Genomic DNA, 19794 nt, shown 5'->3' with positions numbered 1-19794 from the left:
CCCAAAGTGGATAAACTCACATTTATCCACATTATATTGCCCCAAAGTGGATAACCTCACATTTATCCACATTATATTGCCCCAAAGTGGATAACCTCACATTTATCCTCATTGTACTGCCCCAAAGTGGATAACCTCACATTTATCCACATTATATTGCCCCAAAGTGGATAACCTCACATTTATCCACATTATATTGCCCCAAAGTGGATAACCTCACATTTATCCACATTATACTGCCCCAAAGTGGATAACCTCACATTTATCCACATTATATTGCCCCAAAGTGGATAAACTCACATTTATCCACATTATACTGTCCCAAAGTGGATAAACTCACATTTATCCACATTATACTGTCCCAAAGTGGATAACCTCACATTTATCCACATTATATTGTCCCAAAGTGGATAACCTCACATTTATCCACATTATACTGCCCCAAAGTGGATAACCTCACATTTATCCACATTATATTGCCCCAAAGTGGATAAACTCACATTTATCCACATTATATTGCCCCAAAGGGGATAACCTCACATTTATCCACATTATATTGCCCCAAAGTGGATAACCTCACATTTATCCACATTATACTGCCCCAAAGTGGATAACCTCACATTTATCCACAATATACTGCCCCAAAGTGGATAACCTCACATTTATCCACATTATACTGCCCCAAAGTGGATAACCTCACATTTATCCACATTATACTGCCCCAAAGTGGATAACCTCACATTTATCCACATTATATTGCCCCAAAGTGGATAACCTCACATTTATCCACAATATACTGCCCCAAAGTGGATAACCTCACATTTATCCACATTATATTGCCCCAAAGTGGATAAACTCACATTTATCCACATTATACTGCCCCAAAGTGGATAACCTCACATTTATCCACATTAAACTGCCCCAAAGTGGATAACCTCACAATTATCCACATTATACTGCCCCAAAGTGGATAAACTCACATTTATCCACATTATATTGCCCCAAAGTGGATAACCTCACATTTATCCACATTATATTGCCCCAAAGTGGATAACCTCACATTTATCCTCATTGTACTGCCCCAAAGTGGATAACCTCACATTTATCCACATTATACTGCCCCAAAGTGGATAACCTCACATTTATCCACAATATACTGCCCCAAAGTGGATAACCTCACATTTATCCACATTATATTGCCCCAAAGTGGATAAACTCACATTTATCCACAATATACTGCCCCAAAGTGGATAACCTCACATTTATCCACATTATATTGCCCCAAAGTGGATAAACTCACATTTATCCACATTATACTGCCCCAAAGTGGATAACCTCACATTTATCCTCATTGTACTGCCCCAAAGTGGATAACCTCACATTTATCCACATTATACTGCCCCAAAGTGGATAACCTCACATTTATCCACATTAAACTGCCCCAAAGTGGATAACCTCACAATTATCCACATTATACTGCCCCAAAGTGGATAAACTCACATTTATCCACATTATATTGCCCCAAAGTGGATAACCTCACATTTATCCACATTATATTGCCCCAAAGTGGATAACCTCACATTTATCCTCATTGTACTGCCCCAAAGTGGATAACCTCACATTTATCCACATTATACTGCCCCAAAGTGGATAACCTCACATTTATCCACATTATTCTGCTCCAAAGTGGATAACCTCACATTTATCCACATTATACTGCCCCAAAGTGGATAACCTCACATTTATCCACATTATATTGCCCCAAAGTGGATAACCTCACATTTATCCTCATTATACTGCCCCAAAGTGGATAACCTCACATTTATCCACATTATACTGCCCCAAAGTGGATAAACTCACATTTATCCACATTATATTGCCCCAAAGTGGATAAACTCACATTTATCCACATTATACTGCCCCAAAGTGGATAACCTCACATTTATCCACATTATATTGCCCCAAAGTGGATAACCTCACATTTATCCACAATATACTGCCCCAAAGTGGATAACCTCACATTTATCCACATTATACTGCCCCAAAGTGGATAACCTCACATTTATCCACATTATACTGCCCCAAAGTGGATAACCTCACATTTATCCACATTATATTGCCCCAAAGTGGATAACCTCACATTTATCCACATTATATTGCCCCAAAGTGGATAACCTCACATTTATCCACAATATACTGCCCCAAAGTGGATAACCTCACATTTATCCACATTATACTGCCCCAAAGTGGATAACCTCACATTTATCCACATTATACTGCCCCAAAGTGGATAACCTCACATTTATCCACATTATATTGCCCCAAAGTGGATAACCTCACATTTATCCACAATATACTGCCCCAAAGTGGATAACCTCACATTTATCCACATTATATTGCCCCAAAGTGGATAAACTCACATTTATCCACATTATACTGCCCCAAAGTGGATAACCTCACATTTATCCACATTAAACTGCCCCAAAGTGGATAACCTCACAATTATCCACATTATACTGCCCCAAAGTGGATAAACTCACATTTATCCACATTATATTGCCCCAAAGTGGATAACCTCACATTTATCCACATTATATTGCCCCAAAGTGGATAACCTCACATTTATCCTCATTGTACTGCCCCAAAGTGGATAACCTCACATTTATCCACATTATATTGCCCCAAAGTGGATAACCTCACATTTATCCACATTATATTGCCCCAAAGTGGATAACCTCACATTTATCCACATTATACTGCCCCAAAGTGGATAACCTCACATTTATCCACATTATACTGCCCCAAAGTGGATAACCTCACATTTATCCACATTATACTGTCCCAAAGTGGATAACCTCACATGTATCCACAATATATTGCCCCAAAGTGGATAAACTCACATTTATCCACATTATACTGTCCCAAAGTGGATAAACTCACATTTATCCACATTATACTGTCCCAAAGTGGATAACCTCACATTTATCCACATTATATTGTCCCAAAGTGGATAACCTCACATTTATCCACATTATACTGCCCCAAAGTGGATAACCTCACATTTATCCACATTATATTGCCCCAAAGTGGATAAACTCACATTTATCCACATTATATTGCCCCAAAGGGGATAACCTCACATTTATCCACATTATATTGCCCCAAAGTGGATAAACTCACATTTATCCACATTATATTGCCCCAAAGTGGATAACCTCACATTTATCCACATTATATTGCCCCAAAGTGGATAACCTCACATTTATCCTCATTGTACTGCCCCAAAGTGGATAACCTCACATTTATCCACATTATACTGCCCCAAAGTGGATAACCTCACATTTATCCACATTATATTGCCCCAAAGTGGATAAACTCACATTTATCCACATTATACTGCCCCAAAGTGGATAACCTCACATTTATCCACATTAAACTGCCCCAAAGTGGATAACCTCACATTTATCCACATTATACTGCCCCAAAGTGGATAAACTCACATTTATCCACATTATATTGCCCCAAAGTGGATAACCTCACATTTATCCACATTATACTGCCCCAAAGTGGATAAACTCACATTTATCCACATTATATTGCCCCAAAGTGGATAACCTCACATTTATCCACATTATATTGCCCCAAAGTGGATAACCTCACATTTATCCTCATTGTACTGCCCCAAAGTGGATAACCTCACATTTATCCACATTATACTGCCCCAAAGTGGATAACCTCACATTTATCCACATTATATTGCCCCAAAGTGGATAACCTCACATTTATCCACATTGTACTGCCCCAAAGTGGATAACCTCACATTTATCCACATTATACTGCCCCAAAGTGGATAAACTCACATTTATCCACATTATACTGCCCCAAAGTGGATAACCTCACATTTATCCACATTATACTGTCCCAAAGTGGATAACCTCACATTTATCCACATTATACTGTCCCAAAGTGGATAACCTCACATTTATCCACATTATATTGCCCCAAAGTGGATAACCTCACATTTATCCACATTATACTGTCCCAAAGTGGATAACCTCACATTTATCCACATTATACTGTCCCAAAGTGGATAAACTCACATTTATCCACATTATACTGCCCCAAAGTGGATAACCTCACATTTATCCACATTATACTGTCCCAAAGTGGATAACCTCACATTTATCCACATTATACTGTCCCAAAGTGGATAACCTCACATTTATCCACAATATATTGCCCCAAAGTGGATAAACTCACATTTATCCACATTATACTGCCCCAAAGTGGATAACCTCACATTTATCCACATTATACTGCCCCAAAGTGGATAACCTCACATTTATCCACATTATATTGCCCCAAAGTGGATAACCTCACATTTATCCACATTATATTGCCCCAAAGTGGATAACCTCACATTTATCCACATTGTACTGCCCCAAAGTGGATAAACTCACATTTATCCACAGTATACTGCCCCAAAGTGGATAACCTCACATTTATCCACATTATACTGCCCCAAAGTGGATAACCTCACATTTATCCACATTATATTGCCCCAAAGTGGATAACCTCACATTTATCCACATTATACTGCCCCAAAGTGGATAACCTCACATTTATCCACATTATACTGCCCCAAAGTGGATAACCTCACATTTATCCACATTATATTGCCCCAAAGTGGATAACCTCACATTTATCCACATTATATTGCCCCAAAGTGGATAACCTCACATTTATCCACATTGTACTGCCCCAAAGTGGATAAACTCACATTTATCCACAGTATACTGCCCCAAAGTGGATAACCTCACATTTATCCACATTATACTGCCCCAAAGTGGATAACCTCACATTTATCCACATTGTACTGCCCCAAAGTGGATAACCTCACATTTATCCTCATTATACTGTCCCAAAGTGGATAACCTCACATTTATCCACATTATATTGCCCCAAAGTGGATAACCTCACATTTATCCTCATTATATTGCCCCAAAGTGGATAACCTCACATTTATCCAGATTATACTGCCCCAAAGTGGATAACCTCACATTTATCCACATTATTCTGCTCCAAAGTGGATAACCTCACATTTATCCACATTATACTGCCCCAAAGTGGATAACCTCACATTTATCCACATTATATTGCCCCAAAGTGGATAACCTCACATTTATCCTCATTATACTGCCCCAAAGTGGATAACCTCACATTTATCCACATTATACTGCCCCAAAGTGGATAAACTCACATTTATCCACATTATATTGCCCCAAAGTGGATAAACTCACATTTATCCACATTATACTGCCCCAAAGTGGATAACCTCACATTTATCCACATTATATTGCCCCAAAGTGGATAACCTCACATTTATCCACAATATACTGCCCCAAAGTGGATAACCTCACATTTATCCACATTATACTGCCCCAAAGTGGATAACCTCACATTTATCCACATTATACTGCCCCAAAGTGGATAACCTCACATTTATCCACATTATATTGCCCCAAAGTGGATAACCTCACATTTATCCACAATATACTGCCCCAAAGTGGATAACCTCACATTTATCCACATTATATTGCCCCAAAGTGGATAACCTCACATTTATCCACATTATATTGCCCCAAAGTGGATAACCTCACATTTATCCTCATTGTACTGCCCCAAAGTGGATAACCTCACATTTATCCACATTATATTGCCCCAAAGTGGATAAACTCACATTTATCCACATTATATTGCCCCAAAGTGGATAACCTCACATTTATCCACATTATATTGCCCCAAAGTGGATAACCTCACATTTATCCACATTATACTGCCCCAAAGTGGATAACCTCACATTTATCCACATTATACTGCCCCAAAGTGGATAACCTCACATTTATCCACATTATACTGTCCCAAAGTGGATAACCTCACATGTATCCACAATATATTGCCCCAAAGTGGATAAACTCACATTTATCCACATTATACTGTCCCAAAGTGGATAAACTCACATTTATCCACATTATACTGTCCCAAAGTGGATAACCTCACATGTATCCACAATATATTGCCCCAAAGTGGATAACCTCACATTTATCCACATTATATTGCCCCAAAGTGGATAACCTCACATTTATCCACAATATACTGCCCCAAAGTGGATAACCTCACATTTATCCACATTATATTGCCCCAAAGTGGATAAACTCACATTTATCCACATTATACTGCCCCAAAGTGGATAACCTCACATTTATCCACATTAAACTGCCCCAAAGTGGATAACCTCACAATTATCCACATTATATTGCCCCAAAGTGGATAAACTCACATTTATCCACATTAAACTGCCCCAAAGTGGATAAACTCACATTTATCCACATTATATTGCCCCAAAGTGGATAACCTCACATTTATCCACATTATATTGCCCCAAAGTGGATAACCTCACATTTATCCTCATTGTACTGCCCCAAAGTGGATAACCTCACATTTATCCACATTATACTGCCCCAAAGTGGATAACCTCACATTTATCCACATTATATTGCCCCAAAGTGGATAAACTCACATTTATCCACATTATACTGCCCCAAAGTGGATAACCTCACATTTATCCACATTAAACTGCCCCAAAGTGGATAACCTCACAATTATCCACATTATACTGCCCCAAAGTGGATAACCTCACATTTATCCACATTATATTGCCCCAAAGTGGATAACCTCACATTTATCCACATTGTACTGCCCCAAAGTGGATAACCTCACATTTATCTACATTATACTGCCCCAAAGTGGATAACCTCACATTTATCCACATTATACTGCCCCAAAGTGGATAACCTCACATTTATCCACATTATACTGCCCCAAAGTGGATAAACTCACATTTATCCACATTATACTGCCCCAAAGTGGATAACCTCACATTTATCCACATTAAACTGCCCCAAAGTGGATAACCTCACATTTATCCACATTATATTGCCCCAAAGTGGATAACCTCACATTTATCCACATTATATTGCCCCAAAGTGGATAACCTCACATTTATCCACATTATATTGCCCCAAAGGGGATAACCTCACATTTATCCACATTATACTGCCCCAAAGTGGATAACCTCACATTTATCCACATTATATTGCCCCAAAGTGGATAACCTCACATTTATCCACATTATATTGCCCCAAAGTGGATAACCTCACATTTATCCACATTATACTGCCCCAAAGTGGATAACCTCACATTTATCCACATTATACTGCCCCAAAGTGGATAACCTCACATTTATCCACATTATACTGCCCCAAAGTGGATAACCTCACATTTATCCACATTATACTGTCCCAAAGTGGATAACCTCACATTTATCCACAATATATTGCCCCAAAGTGGATAAACTCACATTTATCCACATTATACTGTCCCAAAGTGGATAAACTCACATTTATCCACATTATACTGTCCCAAAGTGGATAACCTCACATTTATCCACATTATACTGCCCCAAAGTGGATAACCTCACATTTATCCACATTATATTGCCCCAAAGTGGATAACCTCACATTTATCCACATTATATTGCCCCAAAGTGGTTAACCTCACATTTATCCACATTAAACTGCCCCAAAGTGGATAACCTCACATTTATCCACATTAAACTGCCCCAAAGTGGATAAACTCACATTTATCCACATTATATTGCCCCAAAGTGGATAACCTCACATTTATCCTCATTATACTGCCCCAAAGTGGATAACCTCACATTTATCCTCATTATACTGCCCCAAAGTGGATAACCTCACATTTATCCACATTATACTGCCCCAAAGTGGATAACCTCACATTTATCCACATTATATTGCCCCAAAGTGGATAACCTCACATTTATCCTCATTATACTGCCCCAAAGTGGATAACCTCACATTTATCCACATTATACTGCCCCAAAGTGGATAACCTCACATTTATCCACATTATACTGCCCCAAAGTGGATAAACTCACATTTATCCACATTATATTGCCCCAAAGTGGATAAACTCACATTTATCCACATTATACTGCCCCAAAGTGGATAACCTCACATTTATCCACATTATACTGCCCCAAAGTGGATAACCTCACATTTATCCACATTATACTGTCCCAAAGTGGATAACCTCACATTTATCCACATTATATTGCCCCAAAGTGGATAACCTCACATTTATCCACATTATACTGCCCCAAAGTGGATAACCTCACATTTATCCACATTATACTGTCCCAAAGTGGATAACCTCACATTTATCCACATTATATTGCCCCAAAGTGGATAACCTCACATTTATCTACATTATACTGCCCCAAAGTGGATAACCTCACATTTATCCACATTATACTGCCCCAAAGTGGATAACCTCACATTTATCCACATTATACTGCCCCAAAGTGGATAACCTCACATTTATCCACATTATACTGCCCCAAAGTGGATAACCTCACATTTATCCACATTATACTGTCCCAAAGTGGATAACCTCACATGTATCCACAATATATTGCCCCAAAGTGGATAAACTCACATTTATCCACATTATACTGTCCCAAAGTGGATAAACTCACATTTATCCACATTATACTGTCCCAAAGTGGATAACCTCACATTTATCCACATTATACTGTCCCAAAGTGGATAACCTCACATGTATCCACATTATATTGCCCCAAAGGGGATAACCTCACATTTATCCACATTATACTGCCCCAAAGTGGATAACCTCACATTTATCCACATTATATTGCCCCAAAGTGGATAACCTCACATTTATCCACATTATATTGCCCCAAAGTGGATAACCTCACATTTATCCACATTATACTGCCCCAAAGTGGATAACCTCACATTTATCCACATTATACTGCCCCAAAGTGGATAACCTCACATTTATCCACATTATACTGCCCCAAAGTGGATAACCTCACATTTATCCACATTATACTGTCCCAAAGTGGATAACCTCACATTTATCCACAATATATTGCCCCAAAGTGGATAAACTCACATTTATCCACATTATACTGTCCCAAAGTGGATAAACTCACATTTATCCACATTATACTGTCCCAAAGTGGATAACCTCACATTTATCCACATTATACTGCCCCAAAGTGGATAACCTCACATTTATCCACATTATATTGCCCCAAAGTGGATAACCTCACATTTATCCACATTATATTGCCCCAAAGTGGTTAACCTCACATTTATCCACATTAAACTGCCCCAAAGTGGATAACCTCACATTTATCCACATTAAACTGCCCCAAAGTGGATAAACTCACATTTATCCACATTATATTGCCCCAAAGTGGATAACCTCACATTTATCCTCATTATACTGCCCCAAAGTGGATAACCTCACATTTATCCTCATTATACTGCCCCAAAGTGGATAACCTCACATTTATCCACATTATACTGCCCCAAAGTGGATAACCTCACATTTATCCACATTATATTGCCCCAAAGTGGATAACCTCACATTTATCCACATTATATTGCCCCAAAGTGGTTAACCTCACATTTATCCACATTAAACTGCCCCAAAGTGGATAACCTCACATTTATCCACATTAAACTGCCCCAAAGTGGATAAACTCACATTTATCCACATTATATTGCCCCAAAGTGGATAACCTCACATTTATCCTCATTATACTGCCCCAAAGTGGATAACCTCACATTTATCCTCATTATACTGCCCCAAAGTGGATAACCTCACATTTATCCACATTATACTGCCCCAAAGTGGATAACCTCACATTTATCCACATTATATTGCCCCAAAGTGGATAACCTCACATTTATCCACATTATACTGCCCCAAAGTGGATAACCTCACATTTATCCACATTATACTGCCCCAAAGTGGATAAACTCACATTTATCCACATTATATTGCCCCAAAGTGGATAAACTCACATTTATCCACATTATACTGCCCCAAAGTGGATAACCTCACATTTATCCACATTATACTGCCCCAAAGTGGATAACCTCACATTTATCCACATTATACTGCCCCAAAGTGGATAAACTCACATTTATCCACATTATATTGCCCCAAAGTGGATAACCTCACATTTATCCACATTATATTGCCCCAAAGTGGATAACCTCACATTTATCCACATTATACTGTCCCAAAGTGGATAACCTCACATTTATCCACATTATACTGCCCCAAAGTGGATAACCTCACATTTATCCACATTATACTGCCCCAAAGTGGATAACCTCACATTTATCCACATTATACTGCCCCAAAATGGATAACCTCACAGTTATCCACATTATACTGCCCCAAAGTGGATAACCTCACATTTATCCACATTATACTGTCCCAAAGTGGATAACCTCACATTTATCCACATTATACTGCCCCAAAGTGGATAACCTCACATTTATCCACATTATACTGCCCCAAAGTGGATAACCTCACATTTATTCACATTATACTGCCCCAAAGTGGATAACCTCACATTTATCCACATTATACTGCCCCAAAGTGGATAACCTCACATTTATCCACATTATACTGCCCCAAAGTGGATAACCTCACATTTATCCACATTTCCTGCCCCAAAGTGGATAACCTCACATTTATCCACATTATATTGCCCCAAAGTGGATAACCTCACATTTATCCACATTATACTGTCCCAAAGTGGATAACCTCACATTTATCCACATTATATTGCCCCAAAGTGGATAACCTCACATTTATCCTCATTATACTGCCCCAAAGTGGATAACCTCACATTTATCCACATTATACTGCCCCAAAGTGGATAACCTCACATTTATCCACATTATACTGCCCCAAAGTGGATAAACTCACATTTATCCACATTATATTGCCCCAAAGTGGATAAACTCACATTTATCCACATTATACTGCCCCAAAGTGGATAACCTCACATTTATCCACATTATACTGCCCCAAAGTGGATAACCTCACATTTATCCACATTATACTGTCCCAAAGTGGATAACCTCACATTTATCCACATTATATTGCCCCAAAGTGGATAACCTCACATTTATCCACATTATACTGCCCCAAAGTGGATAACCTCACATTTATCCACATTATACTGTCCCAAAGTGGATAACCTCACATTTATCCACATTATATTGCCCCAAAGTGGATAACCTCACATTTATCTACATTATACTGCCCCAAAGTGGATAACCTCACATTTATCCACATTATACTGCCCCAAAGTGGATAACCTCACATTTATCCACATTATACTGCCCCAAAGTGGATAACCTCACATTTATCCACATTATACTGCCCCAAAGTGGATAACCTCACATTTATCCACATTATACTGTCCCAAAGTGGATAACCTCACATGTATCCACAATATATTGCCCCAAAGTGGATAAACTCACATTTATCCACATTATACTGTCCCAAAGTGGATAAACTCACATTTATCCACATTATACTGTCCCAAAGTGGATAACCTCACATTTATCCACATTATACTGTCCCAAAGTGGATAACCTCACATGTATCCACATTATATTGCCCCAAAGGGGATAACCTCACATTTATCCACATTATACTGCCCCAAAGTGGATAACCTCACATTTATCCACATTATATTGCCCCAAAGTGGATAACCTCACATTTATCCACATTATATTGCCCCAAAGTGGATAACCTCACATTTATCCACATTATACTGCCCCAAAGTGGATAACCTCACATTTATCCACATTATACTGCCCCAAAGTGGATAACCTCACATTTATCCACATTATACTGCCCCAAAGTGGATAACCTCACATTTATCCACATTATACTGTCCCAAAGTGGATAACCTCACATTTATCCACAATATATTGCCCCAAAGTGGATAAACTCACATTTATCCACATTATACTGTCCCAAAGTGGATAAACTCACATTTATCCACATTATACTGTCCCAAAGTGGATAACCTCACATTTATCCACATTATACTGCCCCAAAGTGGATAACCTCACATTTATCCACATTATATTGCCCCAAAGTGGATAACCTCACATTTATCCACATTATATTGCCCCAAAGTGGTTAACCTCACATTTATCCACATTAAACTGCCCCAAAGTGGATAACCTCACATTTATCCACATTAAACTGCCCCAAAGTGGATAAACTCACATTTATCCACATTATATTGCCCCAAAGTGGATAACCTCACATTTATCCTCATTATACTGCCCCAAAGTGGATAACCTCACATTTATCCTCATTATACTGCCCCAAAGTGGATAACCTCACATTTATCCACATTATACTGCCCCAAAGTGGATAACCTCACATTTATCCACATTATATTGCCCCAAAGTGGATAACCTCACATTTATCCACATTATATTGCCCCAAAGTGGTTAACCTCACATTTATCCACATTAAACTGCCCCAAAGTGGATAACCTCACATTTATCCACATTAAACTGCCCCAAAGTGGATAAACTCACATTTATCCACATTATATTGCCCCAAAGTGGATAACCTCACATTTATCCTCATTATACTGCCCCAAAGTGGATAACCTCACATTTATCCTCATTATACTGCCCCAAAGTGGATAACCTCACATTTATCCACATTATACTGCCCCAAAGTGGATAACCTCACATTTATCCACATTATATTGCCCCAAAGTGGATAACCTCACATTTATCCACATTATACTGCCCCAAAGTGGATAACCTCACATTTATCCACATTATACTGCCCCAAAGTGGATAAACTCACATTTATCCACATTATATTGCCCCAAAGTGGATAAACTCACATTTATCCACATTATACTGCCCCAAAGTGGATAACCTCACATTTATCCACATTATACTGCCCCAAAGTGGATAACCTCACATTTATCCACATTATACTGCCCCAAAGTGGATAAACTCACATTTATCCACATTATATTGCCCCAAAGTGGATAACCTCACATTTATCCACATTATATTGCCCCAAAGTGGATAACCTCACATTTATCCACATTATACTGTCCCAAAGTGGATAACCTCACATTTATCCACATTATACTGCCCCAAAGTGGATAACCTCACATTTATCCACATTATACTGCCCCAAAGTGGATAACCTCACATTTATCCACATTATACTGCCCCAAAATGGATAACCTCACAGTTATCCACATTATACTGCCCCAAAGTGGATAACCTCACATTTATCCACATTATACTGTCCCAAAGTGGATAACCTCACATTTATCCACATTATACTGCCCCAAAGTGGATAACCTCACATTTATCCACATTATACTGCCCCAAAGTGGATAACCTCACATTTATTCACATTATACTGCCCCAAAGTGGATAACCTCACATTTATCCACATTATACTGCCCCAAAGTGGATAACCTCACATTTATCCACATTATACTGCCCCAAAGTGGATAACCTCACATTTATCCACATTTCCTGCCCCAAAGTGGATAACCTCACATTTATCCACATTATATTGCCCCAAAGTGGATAACCTCACATTTATCCACATTATACTGTCCCAAAGTGGATAACCTCACATTTATCCACATTATATTGCCCCAAAGTGGATAACCTCACATTTATCCACATTATACTGTCCCAAAGTGGATAACCTCACATTTATCCACATTATATTGCCCCAAAGTGGATAAACTCACATTTATCCACATTATACTGCCCCAAAGTGGATAACCTCACATTTATCCACATTATATTGCCCCAAAGTGGATAACCTCACATTTATCCACATTGTACTGCCCCAAAGTGGATAAACTCACATTTATCCACAGTATACTGCCCCAAAGTGGATAACCTCACATTTATCCACATTATACTGCCCCAAAGTGGATAACCTCACATTTATCCACATTGTACTGCCCCAAAGTGGATAACCTCACATTTATCCTCATTATACTGTCCCAAAGTGGATAACCTCACATTTATCCACATTATATTGCCCCAAAGTGGATAACCTCACATTTATCCTCATTATATTGCCCCAAAGTGGATAACCTCACATTTATCCACATTATATTGCCCCAAAGTGGATAACCTCACATTTATCCTCATTATATTGCCCCAAAGTGGATAACCTCACATTTATCCACATTATACTGCCCCAAAGTGGATAAACTCACATTTATCCACATTATATTGCCCCAAAGTGGATAAACTCACATTTATCCACATTATACTGCCCCAAAGTGGATAACCTCACATTTATCCACATTATACTGCCCCAAAGTGGATAAACTCACATTTATCCACATTAAACTGCCCCAAAGTGGATAAACTCACATTTATCCACATTAAACTGCCCCAAAGTGGATAAACTCACATTTATCCACATTAAACTGCCCCAAAGTGGATAACCTCACATTTATCCACATTGTACTGCCCCAAAGTGGATAAACTCACATTTATCCACATTATACTGCCCCAAAGTGGATAACCTCACATTTATCCACATTAAACTGCCCCAAAGTGGATAAACTCACATTTATCCACATTGTACTGCCCCAAAGTGGATAACCTCACATTTATCCACATTATATTGCCCCAAAGTGGATAACCTCACATTTATCCACATTGTATTGCCCCAAAGTGGATAACCTCACATTTATCCACATTGTACTGCCCCAAAGTGGATAACCTCACATTTATCCACATTATACTGCCCCAAAGTGGATAACCTCACATTTATCCACATTATACTGCCCCAAAGTGGATAACCTCACATTTATCCACATTATATTGCCCCAAAGTGGATAACCTCACATTTATCCACATTATATTGCCCCAAAGTGGATAACCTCACATTTATCCACATTATACTGCCCCAAAGTGGATAAACTCACATTTATCCACATTATACTGCCCCAAAGTGGATAACCTCACATTTATCCACATTATATTGCCCCAAAGTGGATAAACTCACATTTATCCACATTGTATTGCCCCAAAGTGGATAACCTCACATTTATCCTCATTATATTGCCCCAAAGTGGATAAACTCACATTTATCCACATTATACTGCCCCAAAGTGGATAACCTCACATTTATCCACATTGTATTGCCCCAAAGTGGATAACCTCACATTTATCCTCATTATATTGCCCCAAAGTGGATAAACTCACATTTATCCACATTATACTGCCCCAAAGTGGATAAACTCACATTTATCCACATTATACTGCCCCAAAGTGGATAAACTCACATTTATCCACATTATACTGCCCCAAACTGGTTAACCTCACATTTATCCACATTATATTGCCCCAAAGTGGATAACCTCACATTTATCCACATTGTACTGCCCCAAAGTGGATAAACTCACATTTATCCACAGTATACTGCCCCAAAGTGGATAACCTCACATTTATCCACATTATACTGCCCCAAAGTGGATAACCTCACATTTATCCACATTGTACTGCCCCAAAGTGGATAACCTCACATTTATTCACATTATACTGCCCCAAAGTGGATAACCTCACATTTATCCACATTATACTGTCCCAAAGTGGATAACCTCACATTTATCCTCATTATACTGTCCCAAAGTGGATAACCTCACATTTATCCACATTATATTGCCCCAAAGTGGATAACCTCACATTTATCCTCATTATATTGCCCCAAAGTGGATAACCTCACATTTATCCAGATTATACTGCCCCAAAGTGGATAACCTCACATTTATCCACATTATTCTGCTCCAAAGTGGATAACCTCACATTTATCCACATTATACTGCCCCAAAGTGGATAACCTCACATTTATCCACATTATACTGCCCCAAAGTGGATAACCTCACATTTATCCACATTGTACTGCCCCAAAGTGGATAACCTCACATTTATCCACATTAAACTGCCCCAAAGTGGATAAACTCACATTTATCCTCATTATACTGTCCCAAAGTGGATAACCTCACATTTATCCACAATATACTGCCCCAAAGTGGATAACCTCACATTTATCCACATTATATTGCCCCAAAGTGGATAACCTCACATTTATCCACATTATATTGCCCCAAAGTGGATAACCTCACATTTATCCACAATATACTGTCCCAAAGTGGATAACCTCACATTTATCCACATTATACTGCCCCAAAGTGGATAACCTCACATTTATCCACAATATACTGTCCCAAAGTGGATAACCTCACATTTATCCACATTATATTGCCCCAAAGTGGATAAACTCACATTTATCCACATTATACTGCCCCAAAGTGGATAAACTCACATTTATCCACATTATATTGCCCCAAAGTGGATAAACTCACATTTATCCACATTATACTGCCCCAAAGTGGATAACCTCACATTTATCCACATTATATTGCCCCAAAGTGGATAACCTCACATTTATCCACATTGTACTGCCCCAAAGTGGATAAACTCACATTTATCCACAGTATACTGCCCCAAAGTGGATAAACTCACATTTATCCACATTATACTGCCCCAAAGTGGATAACCTCACATTTATCCACATTAAACTGCCCCAAAGTGGATAAACTCACATTTATCCACATTAAACTGCCCCAAAGTGGATAAACTCACATTTATCCACATTATACTGTCCCAAAGTGGATAACCTCACATTTATCCACAATATATTGCCCCAAAGTGGATAAACTCACATTTATCCACATTATACTGTCCCAAAGTGGATAACCTCACATTTATCCACATTATATTGCCCCAAAGTGGATAACCTCACATTTATCCACATTATACTGCCCCAAAGTGGATAACCTCACATTTATCCACATTATACTGCCCCAAAGTGGATAACCTCACATTTATCCACATTATACTGCCCCAAAGTGGATAACCTCACATTTATCCACATTGTACTGCCCCAAAGTGGATAACCTCACATTTATCCACATTGTATTGCCCCAAAGTGGATAACCTCACATTTATCCTCATTGTACTGTCCCAAAGTGGATAACCTCACATTTATCCTCATTGTACTGCATTTGCCCGCCCACCGAACCTGTCCCAAGTCGCCCCTCAGCCCCTTCGCGTCCCCCTCTCCCCTCCCACCCCCAAGACCACAGTCTTTTGAACGTCTAAATATACCACATCGACTGGTGCGCCCAGTTCCGCCCTCAAAAACGCTGGGTCTCGTTGCACCGATGCCCCTGTGCAACTGCAAGCGAGACCTCCCTGCTTTTATACCCTGTCCCGCTTTGCAGCAAGGGCCACGGGACCCTTGGCCCTTCCTGACCACTTGCCGTACGAACCGCACGATCACATACTAGCCTTTAGTGTTTCATGCACAAGTAACCCCTCCAGGTCCCGCTGGACTCGGGCACTTTGCAATCTTTCTCCCTTTCAATAACGGCGTGCTCTTTTCTCTTTTGGTGGCCAAGTACACCTTCCCACATAAGCTTCCCCCTTGCCTAGTTTTCGGGCCACTCACTTAGCCCGGCTGTATCCCTTTGCAGAGTTTTTTTGTTGCCGGTCCGGAAAGGTTGGGGGAGTGGGGGTGGGGGGCGGGCGGGTTATATCATTTGGCAAAGGCACAGCCAGCCGCGCCTTGGTTCCTTCTCATCCTGCCCCGTGGGCCGGCTCCGCGGGCCAAATGCGCGGAAGGACTCCGAGCAAGACTGGCTGACAGAAGAGGCAGGGGATTGGTCCGGGGTTGACTCGGTCGGGCGAGGTGCTCCTCCGACGATCCCGGGGGGGGCTCCGAAAGCGGGTGGGGTGGGTTGCCCCGCCTCCTGGCGACCAACCGCCCCAAATCGGGGTCTTAGTCGGCAACGGGACGCCCAGGGGCTCAGTCGGGCCAGTTCTAACGGTTGACTCAATTGGGCGAGATGCTCCTCCGACGGTCCCGGGGGGCTCCGAAAGCGGGTGGAGTAGGTTCCCCCGCCTCCTGGCGACCAACCGCCCCAAATCGGGGTCTTAGTCGGCAACGATCGGGGAACGGGACGCCCAGGGGCTCAGTCGGGCCAATTCTAACGGTTGACTCAATTGGGCGAGATGCTCCTCCGACGGTCCCGGGGGGCTCCGAAAGCGGGTGGAGTAGGTTGCCCCGCCTCCTGGCGACCAACCGCCCCAAATCGGGGTCTTAGTCGGCAACGGGACGCCCAGGGGCTCGGTCGGGCCAGTTCTAACGGTTGACTCAATTGGGCGAGATGCTCCTCCGACGGTCCCGGGGGGCTCCGAAAGCGGGTGGAGTAGGTTGCCCCGCCTCCTGGCGACCAACCGCCCCAAATCGGGGTCTTAGTCGGCAACGGGACGCCCAGGGGCTCAGTCGGGCCAGTTCTAACGGTTGACTCAATTGGGCGAGATGCTCCTCCGACGGTCCCGGGGGGCTCCGAAAGCGGGTGGGGTGGGTTGCCCCGCCTCCTGGCGACCAACCGCCCCAAATCGGGGTCTTAGTCGGCAACGGGACGCCCAGGGGCTCAGTCGGGCCAGTTCGACCGGTTGACTCAATTGGGCGAGATGCTCCTCCGACGGTCCCGGGGGGCTCCGAAAGCGGGTGGAGTAGGTTCCCCCGCCTCCTGGCGACCAACCGCCCCAAATCGGGGTCTTAGTCGGCAACGGGACGCCCAGGGGCTCAGTCGGGCCAATTCTAACGGTTGACTCAATTGGGCGAGATGCTCCTCCGACGGTCCCGGGGGGCTCCGAAAGCGGGTGGGGTGGGTTGCCCCGCCTCCTGGCGACCAACCGCCCCAAATCGGGGTCTTAGTCGGCAACGGTCGGGGAACGGGACGCCCGGGGGCTCAGTCGGGCCAGTTCGACCGGTTGACTCAATTGGGCGAGATGCTCCTCCGACGGTCCCGGGGGGCTCCGAAAGTGAGTGGAGTAGGTGCCCCCACCTCCTGGCGACCAACCGCCCCAAATCGGGGTCTTAGTCGGCAACGGGACGCCCAGGGGCTCAGTCGGGCCAGTTCTAACGGTTGACTCAATTGGGCGAGATGCTCCTCCGACGGTCCCGGGGGGCTCCGAAAGCGGGTGGAGTAGGTTCCCCCGCCTCCTGGCGACCAACCGCCCCAAATCGGGGTCTTAGTCGGTGACTGTCGGGGAACGGGATGCCCAGGGGGCTCAGTCGGGCCAGTTCGACCGGTTGACTCAATTGGGCGAGATGCTCCTCCGACGGTCCCGGGGGGCTCCGAAAGCGGGTGGAGTAGGTTCCCCCGCCTCCTGGCGACCAACCGCCCCAAATCGGGGTCTTAGTCGGCAACGGTCGGGGAACGGGACGCCCAGGGGCTCAGTCGGGCCAGTTCGACCGGTTGACTCAATTGGGCGAGATGCTCCTCCGACGGTCCCGGGGGGCTCCGAAAGCGGGTGGAGTAGGTTGCCCCGCCTCCTGGCGACCAACCGCGCCAATCCGGGGTCTTGGCGGCGAAGCCGGGCCGGGCGCGGTGGGCGAACGCTCAACTTTCCGGGGGTTCAACTGGCGGCGGTGGCCATCTTGGGTTGCTAAGGGGCTGGGGGCCGCCTGGGGCGCTCTGCAGCCTCCACTCCGCCTCAGCCGCCATCTCTCTGTCTCTCTCTTCTGGTGCTGGATGGGGCCGGAAGTGGGAGCCGCGCGGTGCGGGCTGGGGGTTGTAGTTCTCCGGGGCCGCTTTAACATGGAGCGGGCGGGGGAAAGAACTACAGCTCCCAGCAGCCCCCACGCGCACAATGTTAGCAAGTGGGTGAGTGTGAAGATGGCGTTGGGCGGCATCACCTCGCTATG

At 42.2% G+C, this 19794-nt stretch overlaps 1 protein-coding gene across 1 annotated transcript in view; it reads right to left on the bottom strand.

Annotated features, from left to right (window-relative positions):
- The window catches only part of LOC139244007 (death effector domain-containing protein-like), a gene marked incomplete at its 3' end in the record, with an annotated part of 33871 nt that extends 14326 nt beyond the window's left edge, over window positions 1–19545 (bottom strand). The window contains exon 1 of the mRNA XM_070870943.1: window positions 17527–19545. The remainder of the gene's footprint in view (window positions 1–17526) is intronic.
- Window positions 19546–19794: the final 249 nt, after the last annotated feature.

This window comes from Pristiophorus japonicus, unplaced genomic scaffold (assembly GCF_044704955.1).
Source record: "Pristiophorus japonicus isolate sPriJap1 unplaced genomic scaffold, sPriJap1.hap1 HAP1_SCAFFOLD_1984, whole genome shotgun sequence".
NCBI classification, from domain to species: domain Eukaryota; kingdom Metazoa; phylum Chordata; class Chondrichthyes; family Pristiophoridae; genus Pristiophorus; species Pristiophorus japonicus.
Note: the sequence above shows the minus strand (reverse complement) of the source record. Positions and strands in the feature narration are given on the sequence as shown.